Here is a 19,731-nt window from a genome sequence, read left to right on the forward strand (position 1 = left end):
ATTTTATGAGACAGAAGAACAGAAGAAGACTACCGCCGAGTCCCGGCCTATCTGAGTCACTGAAACATGACTGCCAAGTGCAGTAGTTCAAACCCTTCCGCTCACTCACTCGTGAACACAAACCACACAGTGTTTGCTAGTTTGAAAGTTTTATTTTCAATTAAGAAATGAAAAAATGATTTCTTTATTTTTAATAGCGTAGTATTTGGAGCGAGCACTGCTGATAGATGACGTTAAAGTTTGAACAACATTCCCATTAATCAAATTACTTTAAAGTAATAGCTAACAGACACATGAAATTATTAGAATAACTGTGCGAGAGCCCCCACATTGTCTAAAGTACTTAAAGTACTGCTGGTGATGACTTACTAGTATTTGGTTAATCGTCCTGTTGGCAGAAGGGCAATGTAATCTTCTTTCTGTAATTAGAACAATGGTGCACGTTAAGCAAGCATTCATCAGTTGTCCTAAGAAGTGTAGCATTTAATGGAATAAGCATTTAAAAAGTTAACACCCTCCCCAAAACCGTTACTTTTTTCAATCCCAGTGATAAAAAATGTGTTATGTAACATTTTCTTCCATTCCGAGACCAAATAGGGGTTTTTGTATGGCGTCTGAAAATATGACATATTTTTTCTAGACGTCACAACATCTGATGCGGCACAGATGACCACCAGTGTCGGGGCCAGCCGTGCGGAGGGCTCCACTCTAGGGGCAGATGGGGCGGCGCCACCTGGAGGAGCTTGGGGGGAGGCTCAGTGGCGGCGGACGGTGGTAAGTTATTATACTCCTTACTTATTGAAATTTTTGAGTAGGCTCGCAAAGGAGTGTATGATGTACTGTACACAGTACACAGTACACTAGTACAAGTATACTGAATTGTTAAGAACTGTTACTAATTTAGAACTACTTTTTTGGCTATCACGGAGAAGACAGTCAACCTTGACTTGTATTAGCATTAGCAGCGGTACTTCTCGGGTAAGCAATGGCCCCCTCTACTTGACTTCAACTCAGCTGGCAAACTTTTATCGTGAAGCCAAGTCATATCAGATGTAGTTTAGGGATGTGAAGAACGAAAAGTGAAAGAAGGGTGAAACGAAGGACGAGCAAGTCTTAACATTTATGACTGTAAAGAATTGTGTTTTGGAATGCAAGTCAAGAGAAGAAGACGGTGGTTTCCAAAATATAATGAAAAGGGTGTTAGTTGGTTGTTGAGAAAAAGAAAACTTGGTACATTTGAGACATTGAGAAGAATGATAGACGTTCTTTGGAAGCTTGAATGTTATCTTCTTTTTCCTCAGTGATAGCAGGGGTGTATGATGTAGTAGAGCAGACGCTGGGTGGATGAAGATTTTTACTTTGAACAGCATGTCCGTGCCAGAGTAGCAAAGCTGAGGAAATCCAAATACTAGAATTTGTGATTGTTCACAAATACTCCCTGCCTTGACTAACAGTACAGTACTTTACTTTGCAAGCACAGAATCTATTGTGTATGGATTGTATAGTTGACAACATTATATCAAGTCAAGTCCCTTCCTCCGCCAATTATGGGTACCACACTCACTCCCTACGTTAATAATTTTATTTCAGCTGTGTCATGGGTGGACTATCGCTGTAGTTCACTCAATCTATCAAAACAAAGCACCTAAAGTCATTCATCATATAACCAAAGATCATGTGATCGGCAGGATAATGATATATGATCAGAATTGAATAATCTTCATTCTTCTTTTGTAGTAGTCAAGGCCCGGGGGGGCAGTGTGAAAGATATCATTACATTGAGCAGTAGCCCTTGATGTAACCGAGTATGGTCAGTGGCAGTGCCACCCCTATAGAAAAATAAGAGCTTCCTATCCCCACCTGCATGTACTGCTTAAAGTACTGCGAGTCTGCGTCATCATGGCTTGTGTCTGTTTTTCTTGGGTGCAAGCTGAGTGAGCTGCCATGCCGGCTACCACAAGTTCACGTACCAGTAATTTCTTTTGCAAAACAAGAGAAAAAAACAGAACACTTTTTTTTAGTACTCTCTGACTATGTATGTATTAGTGAGTCCATCCATAGTCCTGCTAGTGGGATTCCTGAAACTCCCAGTAATGTCACAGGCCTACAAAGACGGCGGAAAGATACATGCCAAAATGTTATACTGTGCTTGATACTTGCTGGTGTTACTGAGAGTCAACTTTCCGTTGAATTATTTTGACTTTATGTTAAAGACTATTGGCTACAGTATTTCCCTTTTTTTCTTCATATTTATGTTTCTCCGAAAAAGCTCATCAGAAAGGAGATGGCTGTCCGGGCCAGGGCCCGTAAGCTGGAGGTTATTTGTGCCGAGTATCGGCGGCTGTGGGCTCTGGAGCAGGAGGAGGAGACAGCAACCACTGCATCCTCCTCCAGTGCCCCCGGGTCCAGCAGCCAGAAGCCTCCAGCCAAACGGAGCCGTGGCCCGACAGCCTCCCGCCGCCGCCGCATAGCAGCAACACAATCAGCTGCCCCCCCCAGAGCCTGGATGTTACGTCAGCGCCGCCTCCTTAAAAGAGTGGAGTAACTGGAGCTGTTGGCCGAAAAACATCAGTGCCAGCTCCGGGACCACCGCAAAGAGCTGCGGGACGTGCAGCAACAGCTGTCCACACTACGCCACCGGAGGAAGTGACTGTCCCGTGCCCCTTTTTTAAAGACTGTGGAGGGTGGGAATTGGGTGTTTGGGAAAGGGGACTTTTGGACTTTTGGACATTGGTTGGGGTTAGGCAGGGGGGTGAGTTGGGTTTATTTATTTTATTTTTTACTACCTCAATATATTTCTTATTAATTATTTTTCATACAAAAACATAGTATACGCGTTCATATTATTTTGTGTGGGGGTGGGCGTTGGTTACTGGACGTTTGATTTCTTCCAACTTACCAGAATGAATGAAACATCTTGTCCTGAAATGTACCAAAGTGCCAGTAACCGAGTTAGTGAATTCAGTAGCCCTACTAGTACTTTACTAGTAGTACTGGCAGTCTCTGCTCTCCTCCCAGTCCTAGCCCATTATTCTACCTCGCCAAAATACTTATCTTACCTGTTATTCGTGCTTGAGAATAGGGGTAAGCCACAGGGCTACCTGCATGGCAAATGGTGATTAAGGTTGGTTGTTGACTTGAATCCTCGATGGATGAAATATCATTGTTGTGCTGGTAGTAGTAGTGGTACACACTGGCAGTAGCAGCATATGAAAAAAAAGGAAATAAAACATTGAGTGGCCTGAGCGTAGCATTAGAAACAGTACAATAGATAGTACGCTACAGAACAGTGCCATAAATTGTAGCCTAAGGAGTGCTAAAGTATTCTAAATATAAGTACTAGTTTCATGGACTATGGCTACTATAAGAAATATTATGAAGGCAAAGGATACTTAAACATAAGAATTAACCATTTGATTCGTCATGTGTACAAGCATGATGTTTGATGCTCAATCCACGATGTCGCACATTAAATTCCATTTTCCAACATTTTTCTGTTGCTTAGACCTTATCATCTCCTGCAAGTGTGTGGAATTTCTTGTTGTCATTTAGTCATACCTCAATGAAAAATGACACAGCCTGGGGGAAGAGGGCTAGGGTTTTTGAAGATTGGATGGGAATGGTTTTTTTTGGGAAAAGTTTTGTGGAGAGAAGAAAAAAAAAACACTGCATGGACAAACAACAAATGAAGAGAAACAAATGTTTGGATTCAAAGATATCCATACATATTTTAAGGGACATAAAGGTAGTGCACTACTGCATGCATGAAGTTGTTTGCTAAATGGATGGTTAGGTTACTGAAAAGCTGTACTTACTACATCCTATTAGTAAGTATGAGGAAACAATTTGACATTGACACTAGTACAGGGCTGCATTAATTACGCAATATCACTTGCCTTTCTGCCCTCATAGAGAATAAACACTTTTTATTAGTACATTAAGTTAGTTATAAAAATAGCAAAGAAACTTATGAAATAGATGGAGAGATGACTTTGATGCAGAGAACAAAGAAACGCACCTAGTCACATCCGTAGAAGTTCAAGTTTACAACAATACCATATAAAAGATAAGGAAAAGTTAAGAGAAAATACTGTAACTTTATGTTGTAGTTGTCCTGTTGAATTGGTGAAGTTAAATGCATCCAGCCATTCCTCTTATTCGCGATATACTCCTCCATTCCATCTTACGCTCCGTTGATCAATATTGGTGACCAGACACACTGTCCACTGGCTGCCTGATGAGTAATTGCTGATTGCATCTGAGTTCAGCGTTTGTTCCATGGCACATGGTAAAAGCCGTCCTGTAAATTTGATGGAAAAAAACAGGAAGTTAACCAGTTAAAAGAATCTAAGGTGCGCTGTGTAGTGTAAAAATAACACTTTCAGTTTTCAGAGCTGACATTATTATTATATACAATCATCACTTCAAAAGTGCGTAACCTGGTTCTCCTTTACAAGGATAGTATTAGTAATAGTAACTATGGTTGAATTCTGCGGATCCACCATGGATTTCCTTAATGAAAATTGCAAACAAAATTAGACATTCCCAGGAGTGCTCCCAGACCCCTGAACCCAGTCAGCAAAATGTAGAACACCCCCAAGTAGCCCCCTAAAAACATGCAATACTGCTACCAGGTTGAACCCTAACTTCAAAACGTGCCAAAACGCACTCTGCAAGTAGGCCCAACCCCCCCTGTTCCACCGTGGATTTTCTTCAAAACACTTGCAATCAAAATTAGACATTCCCAGGAGTGCCCCTAGACCCCGTAACCCAGGTGCAAAACTGTATAACCCCCCCAAGTAGCCCCCCAAAAACATGCAATACTGCGACGGGGATGAGGCCTAGTTGAAAATCATGCAGAAAGCGCACTTTGAAATTAGGCCAAAAAGACCCCTTTTCCACCATGGATTTTCTTCAAAACACTTGCAATGATTAATAGACATTCCCAGGAGTGCTCCCAGACCCCTAAACCCAGTCGCAAAAATCTCGAACCCCCCCCAAGTAGCCCTCCGCAGGAAAAGCAATTTTAGAAAGAAAAAAAAATTCACCTCGGATTTTCTTAAAAACACTTGCATTCAAAATTAGACATTACCAGTAGTGCTCCCAGACCCCTGAACCCATTCGCAGAAATCTAGAACACCCCCAAGTAGTCCCCTAAAAACCTGCGATACTGCTACCAGTTTGAACCCTAACTTCAAAACGTGCCAAAACGCACTCTCCAAGTAGGCCCTAACTCCCCTTTCCCACCATGGATTGTCTTCAAACCACTTGCAATAAAAATTAGACTATCCCAGCAGTGCTCCCAGACCCCCAGACCCCCCAAATAAACCTAGAACCCACCCAAACAGCCCCCCAAAAACAAGTAAGTGAGCAAAAACGGAAATTTTTGGCCTACCAGTCAAAATCACTCCAAACCCACTCTGCAGCTATGTTAAATCTAAGGTCAAGGGACAATCGATATTTGCCCGGCGGTATCGCCTCTTTAACCCACGAATTATTAATCAATGAAGAGGCAGGCGCTGGAGACGGGAAGGCAGGAAACAAGGTTTATTCTCTCCGGAGGAGAACACATCAGTTCAGACAGCAGGTATCGTCATGAGGTGCTCTAACCGCATCTCTGAGGCCTGGCCTCTTATACACAGGTTTATTGCTTTATTACATATAACATATTCATGGCAATGCTTTGATGTACGGAAAGACATTCTCGGAACCCCCGCTCCAAGCCCGTTCCCACACACATATACAGCAGAAGTCCCCACCCCGGTCACAAGAGGTGATGAGTATCGCGCAGCTGGACATTCCGCCGATTCACGGAATGTGGGGGTTTGATCGGATCTCATAGGGTGGGGGCTTTGATCAACTCGAGGGTCCTTTGATGAGGGAAGCTTTCTACTGTACGGGGAGGGGCAATAAACAGTATCGGCAGAGCTAGGTGTCGGCCTGGCAACGAGGAAGACAAACGGGCACACAGAAAAAGGGGATTTGTATCAAAAAGGCCTGGGACCATGAAAGGAAGGAAGGGAGGTGTTGCGCCGGGGACAGGATGGGGTTCTGAGGCAGAGCTGCGCTGAGGAGGGGTTTATGACCCAAGGCATGTGCGAGCGGGGGTTGTCAGAGTGCGGGCTTTGTGAGGGAGGAGGGCTATGCTGGGGGCCAGTGGCATGCAAAAGGGTTTGTTCTGATCGAGGCACCTAAAATGGCGGGTGCGCACGACAAAAAGTGTGGCATCAGGGGAAAAAGGCAAGATGGCGCAGATAATGTTTACCAGACCGTACTAATTTTCCACAGTCCTCCCTTTAACATATCCAAGACATCTTGCTGGCCTATTTCCAATTCATGTCGACTGTGGTGGTCATAGGAAAAGAAGTAGGTACCCAGGTGAAGGAGTTATAAACATTACATTTTAAAATCTTTCATCTTAGGAGGCGGGTCTATCGATAAAAAAACTCGTTTGCAGGAAAGCCATAGTAATGCAATAACAGACAAAGATGATTCTGTAGTGTGAGCATTGGGTACATTTCATAGCTACTTATAGTCGTTCGGAATGTAAATTGATAGGTCATTACATATGTGAGTTCTGTTCATGTTTGGTTGGAGCATAATTAATACAATGGTGGCTGGGAGAGAAATGAGACGTAGTAGAAACGATAATTGAAGGTGTCAATGTTCGAAGTTAATGAGTTCTCAGCATTCTTTGTCGTCTTTTGTTGGCGCTGTGGAGCACCGGCGGTGGAGCTACGGGTCCAGCTCTATTCTAGGTCCCGCGTTGCAGGGCACAACCTTTTCCTCGCGTTTCTGGTCAAAAAGGTCCTTTTCGCCCTGTGTCCTTTGAGTTGATTGTCAAAATGGTTCAGATGGAAGAAGAGTGTGTAGTCCATAGGGTAGGTCGGAGAAAAAGGGGGGATGGAGCTGGGCCAAATCGGGAACAGATCAGGGGGGCGGAAATTTCAGGTAGGCGGGCTCATGACCGAATTCAGAGAGCGGGGACTTTTTCAGCACACGTTGAACATTTGAGCAGGGGCATCAGGTCAGCCCTTTCCTCTCACTTTGACGGAAACAGTGCCTCGTCCTGCAACTCCTTTCTGTCGCGGTCTCGCCTTGGCCAATGTCGCAGATGTTCCACGATCTGTAGTCAGGCCACGTGCTCCCACATCCGGTCCTTCTTTCCTCCGACAGTGGTACCCTTAAATGAGTTTGAAAAGACAGTCTTTAGAGAATCGGCAGAGGAAGGTAATCACATAAGTCTATTTCTCTCCCAGCTCCAGGCAAAAATGGAAACGTCCGTTATATTAGGGTTCGCAACTAACATATAAATGATTGATGATGGGCCTGCTGGATTTACTATAACTTTCCTTCACAGCTATTTCTTTGGTGTTTGTTGGTCGTGGGACGAGATCTGGCACCTTTTATTGCATTACAGTTACGTCAGTTCTTCTGACGGAGACCCACCTTCTTAATACGAGCCTTACAAAGCTATACCGTTCTCCAGGGCTTTATATTTAAAAAGGGTGCTGTGTGCTATCACCATGGTCTGACAGGTATCTTGCTGAGGGACGAACATAGGCTAAACATTTTTCATTCTATCAATGCATCCTGCCTTTCAACTAAACATTTTCGCTTTCAACAGGGTTCATTGCAATGATTTCTTCGCTTCGGTCTAATCTTTAACTTTGTAAAACATCATTCTGGTTCCTACGTAGCCTCTTACGGCCTGACTACTTAATTAGAAAAGACAGGGGTCTTATGGGAAACAACTAGGGACATAGAAAACTGTGGTAAGGGCGTAAATCGACCCATCTCTTACAACCGGGGGTGAGGGACAGTTTTATAACTCTCGTCTGGGGCAGCTGATACGAAACAGGGGGCGTTCCGGGAACATGAGGATGTTTCGATCACCTTTACTGTTTGGGTATTGCGACAATTCGGGACGGGGAAGGTCGCGTTATCTGAGGCATCTTTTTATAACACAGGAGCCGCTGACATGTAGTTCCCTTATTTCGGGTCAGATTAGGGAACCTCAGTCGTCTTACCTGTCCTTTCCCTAATGGCCAAATCTCGGTTTCATCAATTTTTTATCAGAAAGGAGAGGTAGTGACACGGCGTCAGGGTGATTTTTATTTAGGATAAATTTTGAGCAAATACTTGTGGTATTTGGAGCCAATTGGTGGTGCACTAGGGGTGGCGATTTGCCAATTTAGGTGCTAGTCGTTCGGAAGAGAGAGAGAGAGAGAGAGAGAGAGAGAGAGAGAGAGAGAGAGAGAGAGAGAGAGAGAGAGAGAGAGAGAAAGAGATGTGCAACAACAGGCTAAATAGTACACGTGCGACATGGGGAGTGGCCGTGCATTAAGATAGGCTATTCAGCGCATTATACAACATAAGACCTTACGGGTCTGTGTTAGAATGTTGAAAGCATGCAGTTTGGGATGGACGAGCATTAGGCCGGGTACAGGGGACATGCATCGAGTAAAAAGGGCACCATTGTCGCATTTCTTGCATTCGCGGTCCTTTAACCAGTTAAGTCAACGCGTCAGTCATACACAAACATCATCTCATAGTTTCAGACATACGTGACAGGTGTCCATTCACGCAACACGGATTAAGGGTGATCGCTTTCATCACGTCATACAATTTATTGGCTCTTTTGGTACAAGAGCAGTTTGTGGGTGTGTTTAGGTGCCACCAGGCAGTGTTAGTCCGCTTCGTGTATCAGACATGGCGAGGCTTCAGATCTTCACCATACCTTGGTCGTGATTCCGATGTGGCCTGCAGGGGGGGGGAAAGAGGGGAGGGGAGGGGGACGACATTCGAGCATATCAAAAGCACGGGTACGAAGGTCTTTTACTTACCTCATACTCGTCTTATCTCCTCGGGATAGAATCCCTGGGGTTGTGGTTTCTGGAGCCAAGGGGGGGGGCAGTGTGTCCTTATAGGCTGTGAGTAGGAAAACGTTAGAGACTCAGAAGCACTTAGCGCAAGGTTTCTAGTTGGTAGGTGTATTTAGCTATCGGGGTCCTTAAATCTCTTCCAACGCTGTGATGTTCTAAGGTTTATCAGCTCTTCGGTCAACTCTGTTCCCTAGTACCTTTGAGTGTCGTATCTTTATAATATTCTATCATTTACATCGTTTCACTTTACCCATCCTTTATATTCCATCTTTTACACCGTTTCGCCTTACCCAACCCCAGAAATCGAGGTCTTTCTCCAAGCGCGAGTCCCTGAGTCAGTCGCATATTTGACGGCAGAGTGTCGTGTCTTAGATTCGAGCCTCCATCCGGGGCTGGGCAACCATCTTCTATTAACCTAAAAGAGAGAGCAGAGTAGGGTGCACAAAAAAACTCTCCCGCCGATCCCACATTTTAAATAAAGCATGCAATACCCGTTCATAGTTTCGAAAACCTTTATTTGCACAATCGTTCAGCATGTTGATAGGACAGTGTGATCGGGGTTGGCCGGATACGGCAATGGCTAAAGTGCGTACAGTAGAGGGGGGGGGGCTATCTTGTAGGATTAAAAACATGTTTAAAAAGGTTCATTCATTCATTTGCAAGGAACTAAAAACGTCTATCGAATAGTTGAGGGACCAAGGGGCATTCATTTCATAATTGGAAACACAGTTGGACTAGTTGTAATCAAATTCCTATAGGTATACCATGGGTGTGTGTTATAAGCGAGGTTACATGATAATATCATAATGAATCGTACATTGAAAAAAACAGTTTTCATGGGGCCCTTCTACATGTTCATCGAGTGAACCCTCCCTCTTTTTCGTCAAGTGTACAAAGGATCATATACATTTTTCAGAACATCGAGTCTTTTTAGCTAAAAAAAACACCACGAGGTGTTCGTGAGTTCCTATTGATACCGGCGCCATTTTGGGCGGGGCCGGGTTAGTCTGGAAGTAGCGTCAGGGAAAAAATGTCTCCTACAACCGGCAGTTGGACCAGAGTCCTTTTCGGCAGTTCGAGAATTCATGCTAACAGAAGGAGTGGCTATGTCATGCTTATTTCGCTAGCGATCAAGGCAGTTGTTCCTCACCGGAAGCCTGCAGGGGCCGAGGGCTCCTGGGACTTTTGTAGAATCTTCAAAGCTGTGGAGGTGCTGTCGGAGGTGGGGGCTCGTGCCCCGGTGGGCAAGCGCCCGACTTACATTGCTGGTCAAAGTTACTCTAGTGGCCTAGACCTGCCTTCCAGGGGGCCCAGACGCCATTTTGAGGCCTGCAGCAGCCCCCCTCGTCGAGTCTGCAAGAGTGGAAGAGACCCTTTTGGGGACAAAAAGGAAATAGAACTCCGTGTTGTGGAAGCAGGACATTCGGCTAGGGTGCAGCTGTGGTGCCCCCCACCTGGGGGGGGCGAGGGAGACTCGTTCGCGCCGTCTCCCTCTCCCGGTGCACTCCATGCCGCTCTCTTTCATGGGCATGCACGATGGTCTCTCCACACCCTGTGCTCCACAAGTCCCATGCCCAGTGCTGCGGAAGTATGGCCACCTGCGGCGCATGTTCGGTGCTGCGCAAGTACTGGGGCGCCACCATGGTATGTCGGTGCTACGCAGGTATTGGCACCACCGCCTGGCTGGAGGAGTTCGGCACCGGACCGGGGGCTGGGAAACCTCCTATCCGTGGAGGTGGGAGAGGCTCGTCCGCGTCGCCTCTCCCTCCCGGCCCGACCTGGACTAATTTTCGCGGAGGTATGTACAAGACATCCCTCCCCCCAGAGTTGTCGCAGCCATTATTCAAGTGGCGCCGGGCGTGCTGCTGCGGCCATTACGGAGGGGAAAAGAAAGAAGTGTCCCGTCCTTCTCTGGGCCGGGCCTCTGGTGGATGTCGGCCGGACGCCCCTTGCTCTGGCCCCATGAACGGGTTCCTTGGCTCATCGGCTGCAGCCGGATCCAGTTGGCCCCAGTCCCCGGCCATTGGTGGCCGGACCGGGAAGACATGTGGCGGGACTACCTGCAACTCCCACGCGCCACCGTGGCCGGACTGGGGGAGAGAGAGAGGGGGGTCGAGGACATAGACATTCCCCCCCCTACAACTCTCCGGTGTGGTCAAGGTGATCCCCTGGCTGGGTCCCGCTGGCCCTTGTCTCTCCTCCGGCTCCACCCTATGTTACGATTTCCTGGCCGACTGTTGGCAGCAGGACCCGCCTTATATGGGTTGCTGCCGGCTGGGCGTAGCCGTAACCCTGCCCTACTTTGGAAGGTTCCAGAGTGGGGGGGCGAATGTTCTGCTGACTTTCATTTTCTAGTTTACCGTTCTTGTTTCTAACGTTTTCTGTTGTTAGGGCATTAATAGGTGTTATTATTACGTACTGTTTTTTTGTTTCTTGTTCGTTATGTTACATAAAAGTTCAAGTTCATCAGTGGCCTACGGATTTCTTTTTCCCATTCCTTTCTTTCCAGGTTGTTCCATGCTAAAGCTTCTGTTAACAGAAGTTTACGTAACACGGTAACACAGGCAGAGGGATGACGCAGATTCATGCATCACGTACACACAAACTCAGACGGGGAGACAGTACAAATATTATATAAAAAGACCCAAGACAAACATAAAACAGTTATTGGCCATAATTATCTTATTTCTATATGCTGCGCATACTTTTTGTTAGAGCAATGGGGCAGGCTTTAGTTATATGCCTATAAGGATGCGGAAGAAAGGAGGTAGTAGGTTTTCAGACATTGGCAATATCCCTAGTCCTCTCGGCGAAGGATACTTGTGTAACCCTTACCTCGAAATACCCTAAACTTTTTCCTACTTGGCTAAACGTAAGGATGCTTGATCATGTGTGTACATTATTCTTTCTGCTTTATTCGGGGTTTGTCGTCTGTTAATTTAGAGCTAGACTGGGTTTCCCGTCTTAGCGTTGTTTGATCTATGAGGACTCGAACATGTCGCTGAAATCGGCCTGGCGAAATCTGTGCCATCGGGCATAATCAAACGTGGTGGTTCTATCTGGCCTGTCCATGTCAGTCTGATTCATCTTTGTCTCGCGCCTTTTCCCTGTCTGCCGGCCTGTTATTCCTGTCGGTCCTCTGCTCCTACTCACGTTCAGTAGAGTCAGGCATTGGGCTTTCCAGTGCCCGGCATATCTACAAAAAGCACATTGGTTTTGCCCTAAGTCTGGCCGTCCTGTGCGTAGTGTCGGGGGATTACTTTCGGGACGTTGTGTTCTGGGGTCGTCCTGTCGATATGTTCCTTTACCTGCTCTGTCCTCGTCTCTATTTTTTCGTTGGATTGCTTCTCTGCGCCACATACCGAGGCAGTCGAGCATAATAGGCGTTGTCTTATTATCACGAAGGGCTATTTCTAACGTTTCTATTTTATCAAGATCGAAGGATCCTATCAGTGGCCACTGTTTCTCTTGACTTTCTTTGGTATACCTGTGCCACAGTTTACTATAGGCTATGGTAACTAATCCATAGTTTATGAACATGTCTTTATTAGGGGTGCCTTCCAGCGGAGCTAGATGATCCACCTCTAATAAACGGTCCGGGCTGAACCAGCTATCGACCAGTGGGGAGAAGACAGACATGACAGCTCACAACGAGGGACAAAAAGTCAGCACTGCCTATCTTATCACTGTGTGCAAAGACTAGACAGAATTTTTCTATTCTACGTTGTTTGCAGGCAGTGAATACCTCATGAACCAATATCAAATGAACAAAAAGAGGACCAGTGGGAAGAATAAGTAGATTCGCAAAAGATCTGCGTCCTCTACCCTTTCACTATCTGCAAAGGGGAACCTGTTCTTTCCTGTTTGTAGACAGAGAATCTCCAGAAAACAATCTGCGAACAGTAGCTCGGGGTCAAAAACAGTTAATCAGTGGCCGTTAATAAATAATCGATTCAGTGGGGGAGAAAGATAGGCGCGACGGCTGCGTTACCTATCCTTCACTGTTTGCAAAGAGAAAGAGCCTACTGTTTCTTCGTGTGCAGACAGTGAATCTCCAAATAGGTCAACAAAGAGTAATACTAGTATTTTCTGAACAATTAAACAATTATTTCGTGATTCGTCGTGTCTACACGACCTTACCCGGACCGTATGGACAGTTTCTTGTCTTCCGAATCCAGCGCCCGATCGTCCTCTTTTCTTTGTATTCCTCGCAGCACTCCTGATGGTTCCCAGTCAGGACCGTAGATCACTCGGGAGAGGTCTGTTCGGAACCAGTGAAGTTCGGATGATCGGCTGCCAGACGAGGGTCTATTGGGCAAGAGCTCTCCCGATCGTTGCAGTCGTTCACTCTGTCGTCAGGACCTCTCCCACTGGATCCACGAGTCGCTGGTGGGCCCCACGCTTGGGACGCCAATTGTTAAATCTAAGGTCAAGGGACAATCGATATTTGCCCGGCGGTATCGCCTCTTTAACCCACGAATTATTAATCAATGAAGAGGCAGGCGCTGGAGACGGGAAGGCAGGAAACAAGGTTTATTCTCTCCGGAGGAGAACACATCAGTTCAGACAGCAGGTATCGTCATGAGGTGCTCTAACCGCATCTCTGAGGCCTGGCCTCTTATACACAGGTTTATTGCTTTATTACATATAACATATTCATGGCAATGCTTTGATGTACGGAAAGACATTCTCGGAACCCCCGCTCCAAGCCCGTTCCCACACACATATACAGCAGAAGTCCCCACCCCGGTCACAACAGGTGATGAGTAGCGCGCAGCTGGACATTCCGCCGATTCACGGAATGTGGGGGTTTGATCGGATCTCATAGGGTGGGGGCTTTGATCAACTCGAGGGTCCTTTGATGAGGGAAGCTTTCTACTGTACGGGGAGGGGCAATAAACAGTATCGGCAGAGCTAGGTGTCGGCCTGGGAACGAGGAAGACAAACGGGCACACAGGAAAAGGGGATTTGTATCAAAAAGGCCTGGGACCATGAAAGGAAGGAAGGGAGGTGTCGCGCCGGGGACAGGATGGGGTTCTGAGGCAGAGCTGCGCTGAGGAGGGGTTTATGACCCAAGGCATGTGCGAGCGGGGGGTTGTCAGAGTGCGGGCTTTGTGAGGGAGGAGGGCTATGCTGGGGGCCAGTGGCATGCAAAAGGGTTTGTTCTGATCGAGGCACCTAAAATGGCGGGTGCGCACGACAAAAAGTGTGGCATCAGGGGAAAAAGGCAAGATGGCGCAGATAATGTTTACCAGACCGTACTAATTTTCCACAGCTAGGCCCTAACTCCCCTTTCCCACCATGGATTTTCTTCACCATGGAATTTCTTCAAACCACTTGCAATCAAAATTAGACTATCTCAGCAGTGCTCCCAGACCCCCAGACCCCCCAAAAAACCTAGAACCCACCCAAACAGCCCCCCAAAAACAAGCAAGTGAGCAAAAACGGAAAACCTTTTTCACCATGGATTTTATCCGAAACACTTGCATCCGATATGAGACCTTCCCAGCAATGCCCCCAGACCCCTCAACCCACCCGTAAAAAAGTAGAACACCCCCAAACAGGCCAAAAGCAAAAATGGAAAATGTGACACTTAGAACATTTTTGGCCTACCAGTCAAAATCACTCCAAACGCACTCTGCAGCTAGGCCCTAACTCCCCTTCCCCACCATATATTTTCTTCAAACCCCTTGCAATCAAAATTAGACTATCCCAGCAGTGCTCCCAGAACCCCAGACCCCCCAAAAAAACCTAGAACATCCCCAAACATCCCCTCAAAAACACACAATACTGCTAGGCCTCAGTTTAAATTGTGCTAAAACGCTGGCTGCAACTAGGCCCAAACCCCCCTTTTCAACCATGGATTTTCTTCAAACCACTTACAATCAAAATTAGACCTTCCCAGCAGTGCTCCAAGACCCCCCGACCCACCCCCACAAATCTAGAACACCCCCTAACAGCCCCCCCAAAAACATGCAATACTGGTATATTCAAAACATGGCAAATTGCGCTGTTCACAAAAAATTGCTGTTTTCAGCACTTCCACTACTTCGATCCTCTTGAAACTTACCTGGACACTTGTTCCAGTGATTCCCAAGAATCTCAACAAGGCAGAACAAAATCGAACCACTGCGCTCTTTGAAGAAGAAGAAGAAGATGAAGGTCTACGAGTAGTTTTCACCCAAACACACGCGCCCGCAAAACACCAAAAAAGGCCAAAATTCATCCAGTTCTGGACTAAAGAACGCCAAATCCCCCATAAACCTTGCCAACATCATTATGAAGGACCCTGTATCAGACCCTGAGCCCTAGACTCAGCGGGAACCCTACCAACTTAAACCCAAAAACCCTAGTAAATCGCCCTGAACCCTAAACCCTAGATATGCTTTGTCTGTCTGTGTCAAAGAGCCTAGGTATGCTACATCAGGATGCTTCACTCATTGGTGCCTGCCTTGACCGTCTGCATGGCCCTGCCGCAAGCATGGGCCAAAAATCCGTTCCGCCCAAGAATTTTCGATTTTTCGGTAATTTCGCGAGATTCGCGAAAAACAGCAAATTTCGCAAACATAACGGATGTTTGGCCCAAGCTTGAGGCAGTACCATGCAGACGGTCAAGGCAGGTACCACTGAGTGAAGCAACCTGATGTAGCATACCTAGGCTCTTTGTCAGACAGACAAAGCATATCTAATTGTATGCAGAAAGCCACATAGCCCCAATTTTACACGAACTGATGTCTGGAGTGCACTCTGCCTGGCATAACAACAACAGTACACTGCCTCGCCCTCGACCACTACATACCACGAATAGACAGACATGTAGTTCTGCTGTAGTAGTTGTTGGAGACTGGTTTACCTGTTTGCCACTCACGAATTGGCCATAGTTCTTCCGTAAACCAACGCTGATGATCCATCCATCCCAGTGAGTGACTGTAAAGAAAAAAGATATATTATTTAATCAATCATCAGGGTATATTGGCAAGTGAGTTCACTGCAAGGACATTTTGCATATTGTAAAATGCAACATAGTGGCCCCTGAATTTGAAGTACAATTTGAATTAAACAAGGTAATAAAAACAGAGTAGTTGACATGAGTTACAATTACTGTGTAAAAGATTAAATAATAACTAAGACAAGACATATGATTCATTTCATGAACAAAAAACAAACAGCAATTGGTTTCATCAGAGCCAGACAGCCATTGCTGTCCACTGCATGCCATCTTCTCAATTATTCATTACCTGTTCTACTTTTTGTCCGCATCTTCTTCGGAAAGTGAGGGCCCACAGGGCAGCCTCTCCTGTCAATTTCAGAAGTAACTCTGTCAGCAATCCGCAAGCATGTAGTCAGTCGGTAATTTCTGTCCCTCTTGAAGGGACTCGTCTATGAAAACAAAGTTTCTTTATTTATTTATATCTGCCTTGAGGGAAATGGATAGGTGGAGTCTGGAGGAGGAGGATAGAGTAGCATGATTGAGTTGTGAACTTGTGAACCACAGGAATGCAGACCTTCAAATCAATAAGGAAAATAAGATGAAGACAGTGCTGCTGATGGACTTGTTGTGAGAGTTTTGTTGTGGTAAAAGTTGCAAAACAAAGAAAGACACACAAGAATAAAAGTGAATAAGGACAAAAAAAAGGAAGTCATTTTCAGGCTTCGGTGTCAGGGAAGTAGAGCTCGTCCTCAAACTCTATGAATTGAGACGGGAGTAGGTCAGCTAACAGAGAAGAACTTCCGTCACCTAAGTCGGTGTCCTCTTCTTCCTGCGTGCATTAACGTATTTTGTAATCTGGTGGTATGAAGTGCTGATTCATCTTGATCAGTGTTAACCTCTCCACATTTGTGGGCGAGAGGCGGGTCCTTTTTGAAGTTACAATGGCCCCAGCAGCACTGAAAACACGTTCAGAAGACACACTTGCGAGTGGGCAAGACAAATAATTTAGAGCCAGGTTGGTGATCAGTGGCCATAGAGGCCTTTTCCTATACCAATAAAGCAATGGGTTCTGATTAACAAAGACCTCTGTTGGGTCATCCAGATAGGCTTGCACCATCGACTCAAGGTTCTCCACCATTGCTCCACTTTGCGTACCATCTGTGGCCTTTGCATCACTGGAACGAGCAAACCCTTGATGAGTTAGCCAATCCGCTTCCGACAATATTATGGCTGGGCCTGGTGCAGGTGAGGATGATGATACGTTTGCTGCTGGTGTCGTTAACGGCTGTGAGGGAAAGTGACTCCCTTCGGCCACAGATTCAGAAGTGGAACTTGACGCCGGATGGCCTGCTGATTCAGTTGTACTTCTGACGGCTCCTTGAATTTTCTGCCGCTCTTTTTCGAACTGAGTGGCTGACACAGCTAGCCAATGTTTGTACTTTGAAACATCTGTTTCATCAAAAGGAATGAATGCTTTGCTGGCCACTGCCTTTTTGTACCGTGGATCCAGAATAGTGTCACAAATGTAATGTTGTTCTGTATGTATGTTTTTAAGCCTTTCATTGTCAACTAGGCGGCTTAAAACCTCTCCGCCAACTGATATGTGTCTTGCTTTTCAGCATCATCTCGGAACGTTGAAGACACCGCCTTCAGTTGGTGCTCTAGCATGACCAACAATGGGATAGCTTTGCCCAAAGAACAGTCCTCCCTGCTGACTTCACGCGTGAAGACCTCAAAAGGACGAAGCATGTCTGTCAGGCTTGCAATTAGCTTCCATTCCTCCAACTGTAGCCTCATGTCTTTCATAGTAGAACCCAGTTTATAGACATAATCATTTATTACCCCCCAGTGCTCAGACAGATGCTCAAGCATTTAAAAGGTTGAGTTCCAACGTGTTGCCACCTCCTGGATGAGTCCTTTGACTGGCAGTCTACGTTCATGTTGAATGCTCCTCAGCTCCTTCCGGGCCTTAAAAGAATGGCTGAAATGTGTGCAGATTCTTCGGCAGGTGGTCAGTAACTTGAAGACTGTGTTTTCTTTTTTCAAGAAATCTTGCACCACGATGTTAATACTGTGCGCCAAACACGGCACTCTGAAATAGCCACCTTGCTGCATGGCCTTAACTATATTACTGCCATTATCCGTGGAAACATAACCAACTATGCGATTTCTTGGATGCAGCCATTCAGAGACCTTCCTATCAAACTCCTCCAAAAGGTTAGGTGCCGTATGAGTTTTCTCCATGGCAAACATGGCTAATGTTGCATGTTGCTGAGTAGCTTGAAAACCTGTGTCCGGTTCAACACCTGGATTTGTCTGTCTCTAACCCCTGCAAAAGTGACCCAGTGTGCAGTGATGCACATGTAATCAAGGGCTTGGCAACTGGTCCACATGTCTGTTGTCAAGTGGATAGTGTGAACAGCACTCTTCTGCAAAGCTGCCCCAATCACCTCCAGCACATCTTGATGTAGTGCTGGAACCGCAACTCTGGCAAAATAGGACCGGCTAGGAACCTTCCATTTAGGGCAGACTGTTGCCACAAATTCTCGAAAAACCCACCCCTTCCACGAAAGAAAAAGGGAGAAGGTCCAGCGCTAGCATTTTAGCCAGCTTTGCGTTATACAGACGTACCGTTGGGTGGTTGTGTTCAAATGGTGCCTCCGACCAAAACATGCTTCTAATGGTGAGCTGGACCGTTTTATGTGATGATGGTGATGATGATGATGATGCAGACTTCAAACCAGTTAGGCTCATTGATGTACTTTTTCGCATTGGTGTCTGTCCCAGACTCTTAGTGTGCCTCATACATGTTGCAGGGGTAGAGGATGTGGGCGCTACCACTGCAGTGCTGCTGCCAGGGGTACTGGGTGTACCAGAAGAAATGTCGGTCGGTTCTTGACTTCCCCCTGCACATGAATCAGCCCCTCGTCAGCATCAGATGCAATGTGAATGGATACATTTGGATCAGTTCTACTTTGGTCTTCCCGGATTTTCCTTAGGTGTGCATCCCACTGGATAGTGTGGTGTTTTTTTAGATGACCTCTCTGGCCTCCGGTACCATAGTTGGTACCAAGCTTACCCTGACTAACTAATACTTTACAAATCGAACAAACTACCATGTTTTCCGCCTTTTGGCTAACAGTAAAGAAGTCCCAAACTGGGGACTGGAGATGTCTGCTGGTGGTGGAGGTGCTACTTTGACTTTCAATGCCAGATTAAGTGGAGGATGGGCGTGGCTGAATTCGTTTCTGTTGTTCACTTACAGCACCACTACTTGAGGTAATGGAGGTCGAACTGGATGGAGGTCCCTGCCGGCCCTTCTGACTAAAAAATATGGAAGCTGTAGGTCGTGTTGGTGTTGTAGTTAACTGCATTGGTGGTGGTACCAGTGCCGCACCGCCCACATCCCGCTCAGCAGCCATTCGGGATAGTGTGAAAATGTCTGTCTGTTGCATGCCCGCTGGGGCTGGAGTGACGACTGTGATGACTGGGTCATTGTCAGACTGTTCATCAGCAGCAGAAGACACCACTTCTTGTTCGTTGTCATCACCCATAAGTCGAAGCCTTGCGGGAAACTTCCTTTTAGGCTTAGCTACCTTTGTCGGCTCATGGCGTGCCTCACTCTCAGACTGCATTTGTGGGTTCCAATCAGGATCAAGGTCATCAGAATGAAGGGGGCTTGAAGAAGAACTTGTAGTAGTAGCTCTCCTTGACCCTTTTCTTGCTGGGGATATTGAAGACAATGGATCATCATCAGTAGGAGTGGCTTCCTCGGATGATACCTCCGCTTGAATATCAATTTCCAGATGTGCCCCTACTTCTGGAGGAACAAGCGTTGTAGGCAGTTGTGCCGCTCCATTAACCTCTTGTTGCTCCTCTCCATGCGCCTCTCCTTGTGCCTCTCCTTGCGCCTCT

The sequence above is a fragment of the Lissotriton helveticus genome, chromosome 5_1 (genome assembly GCF_964261635.1).
Source record: "Lissotriton helveticus chromosome 5_1, aLisHel1.1, whole genome shotgun sequence".
Taxonomy (NCBI): Eukaryota; Metazoa; Chordata; class Amphibia; order Caudata; family Salamandridae; genus Lissotriton; species Lissotriton helveticus.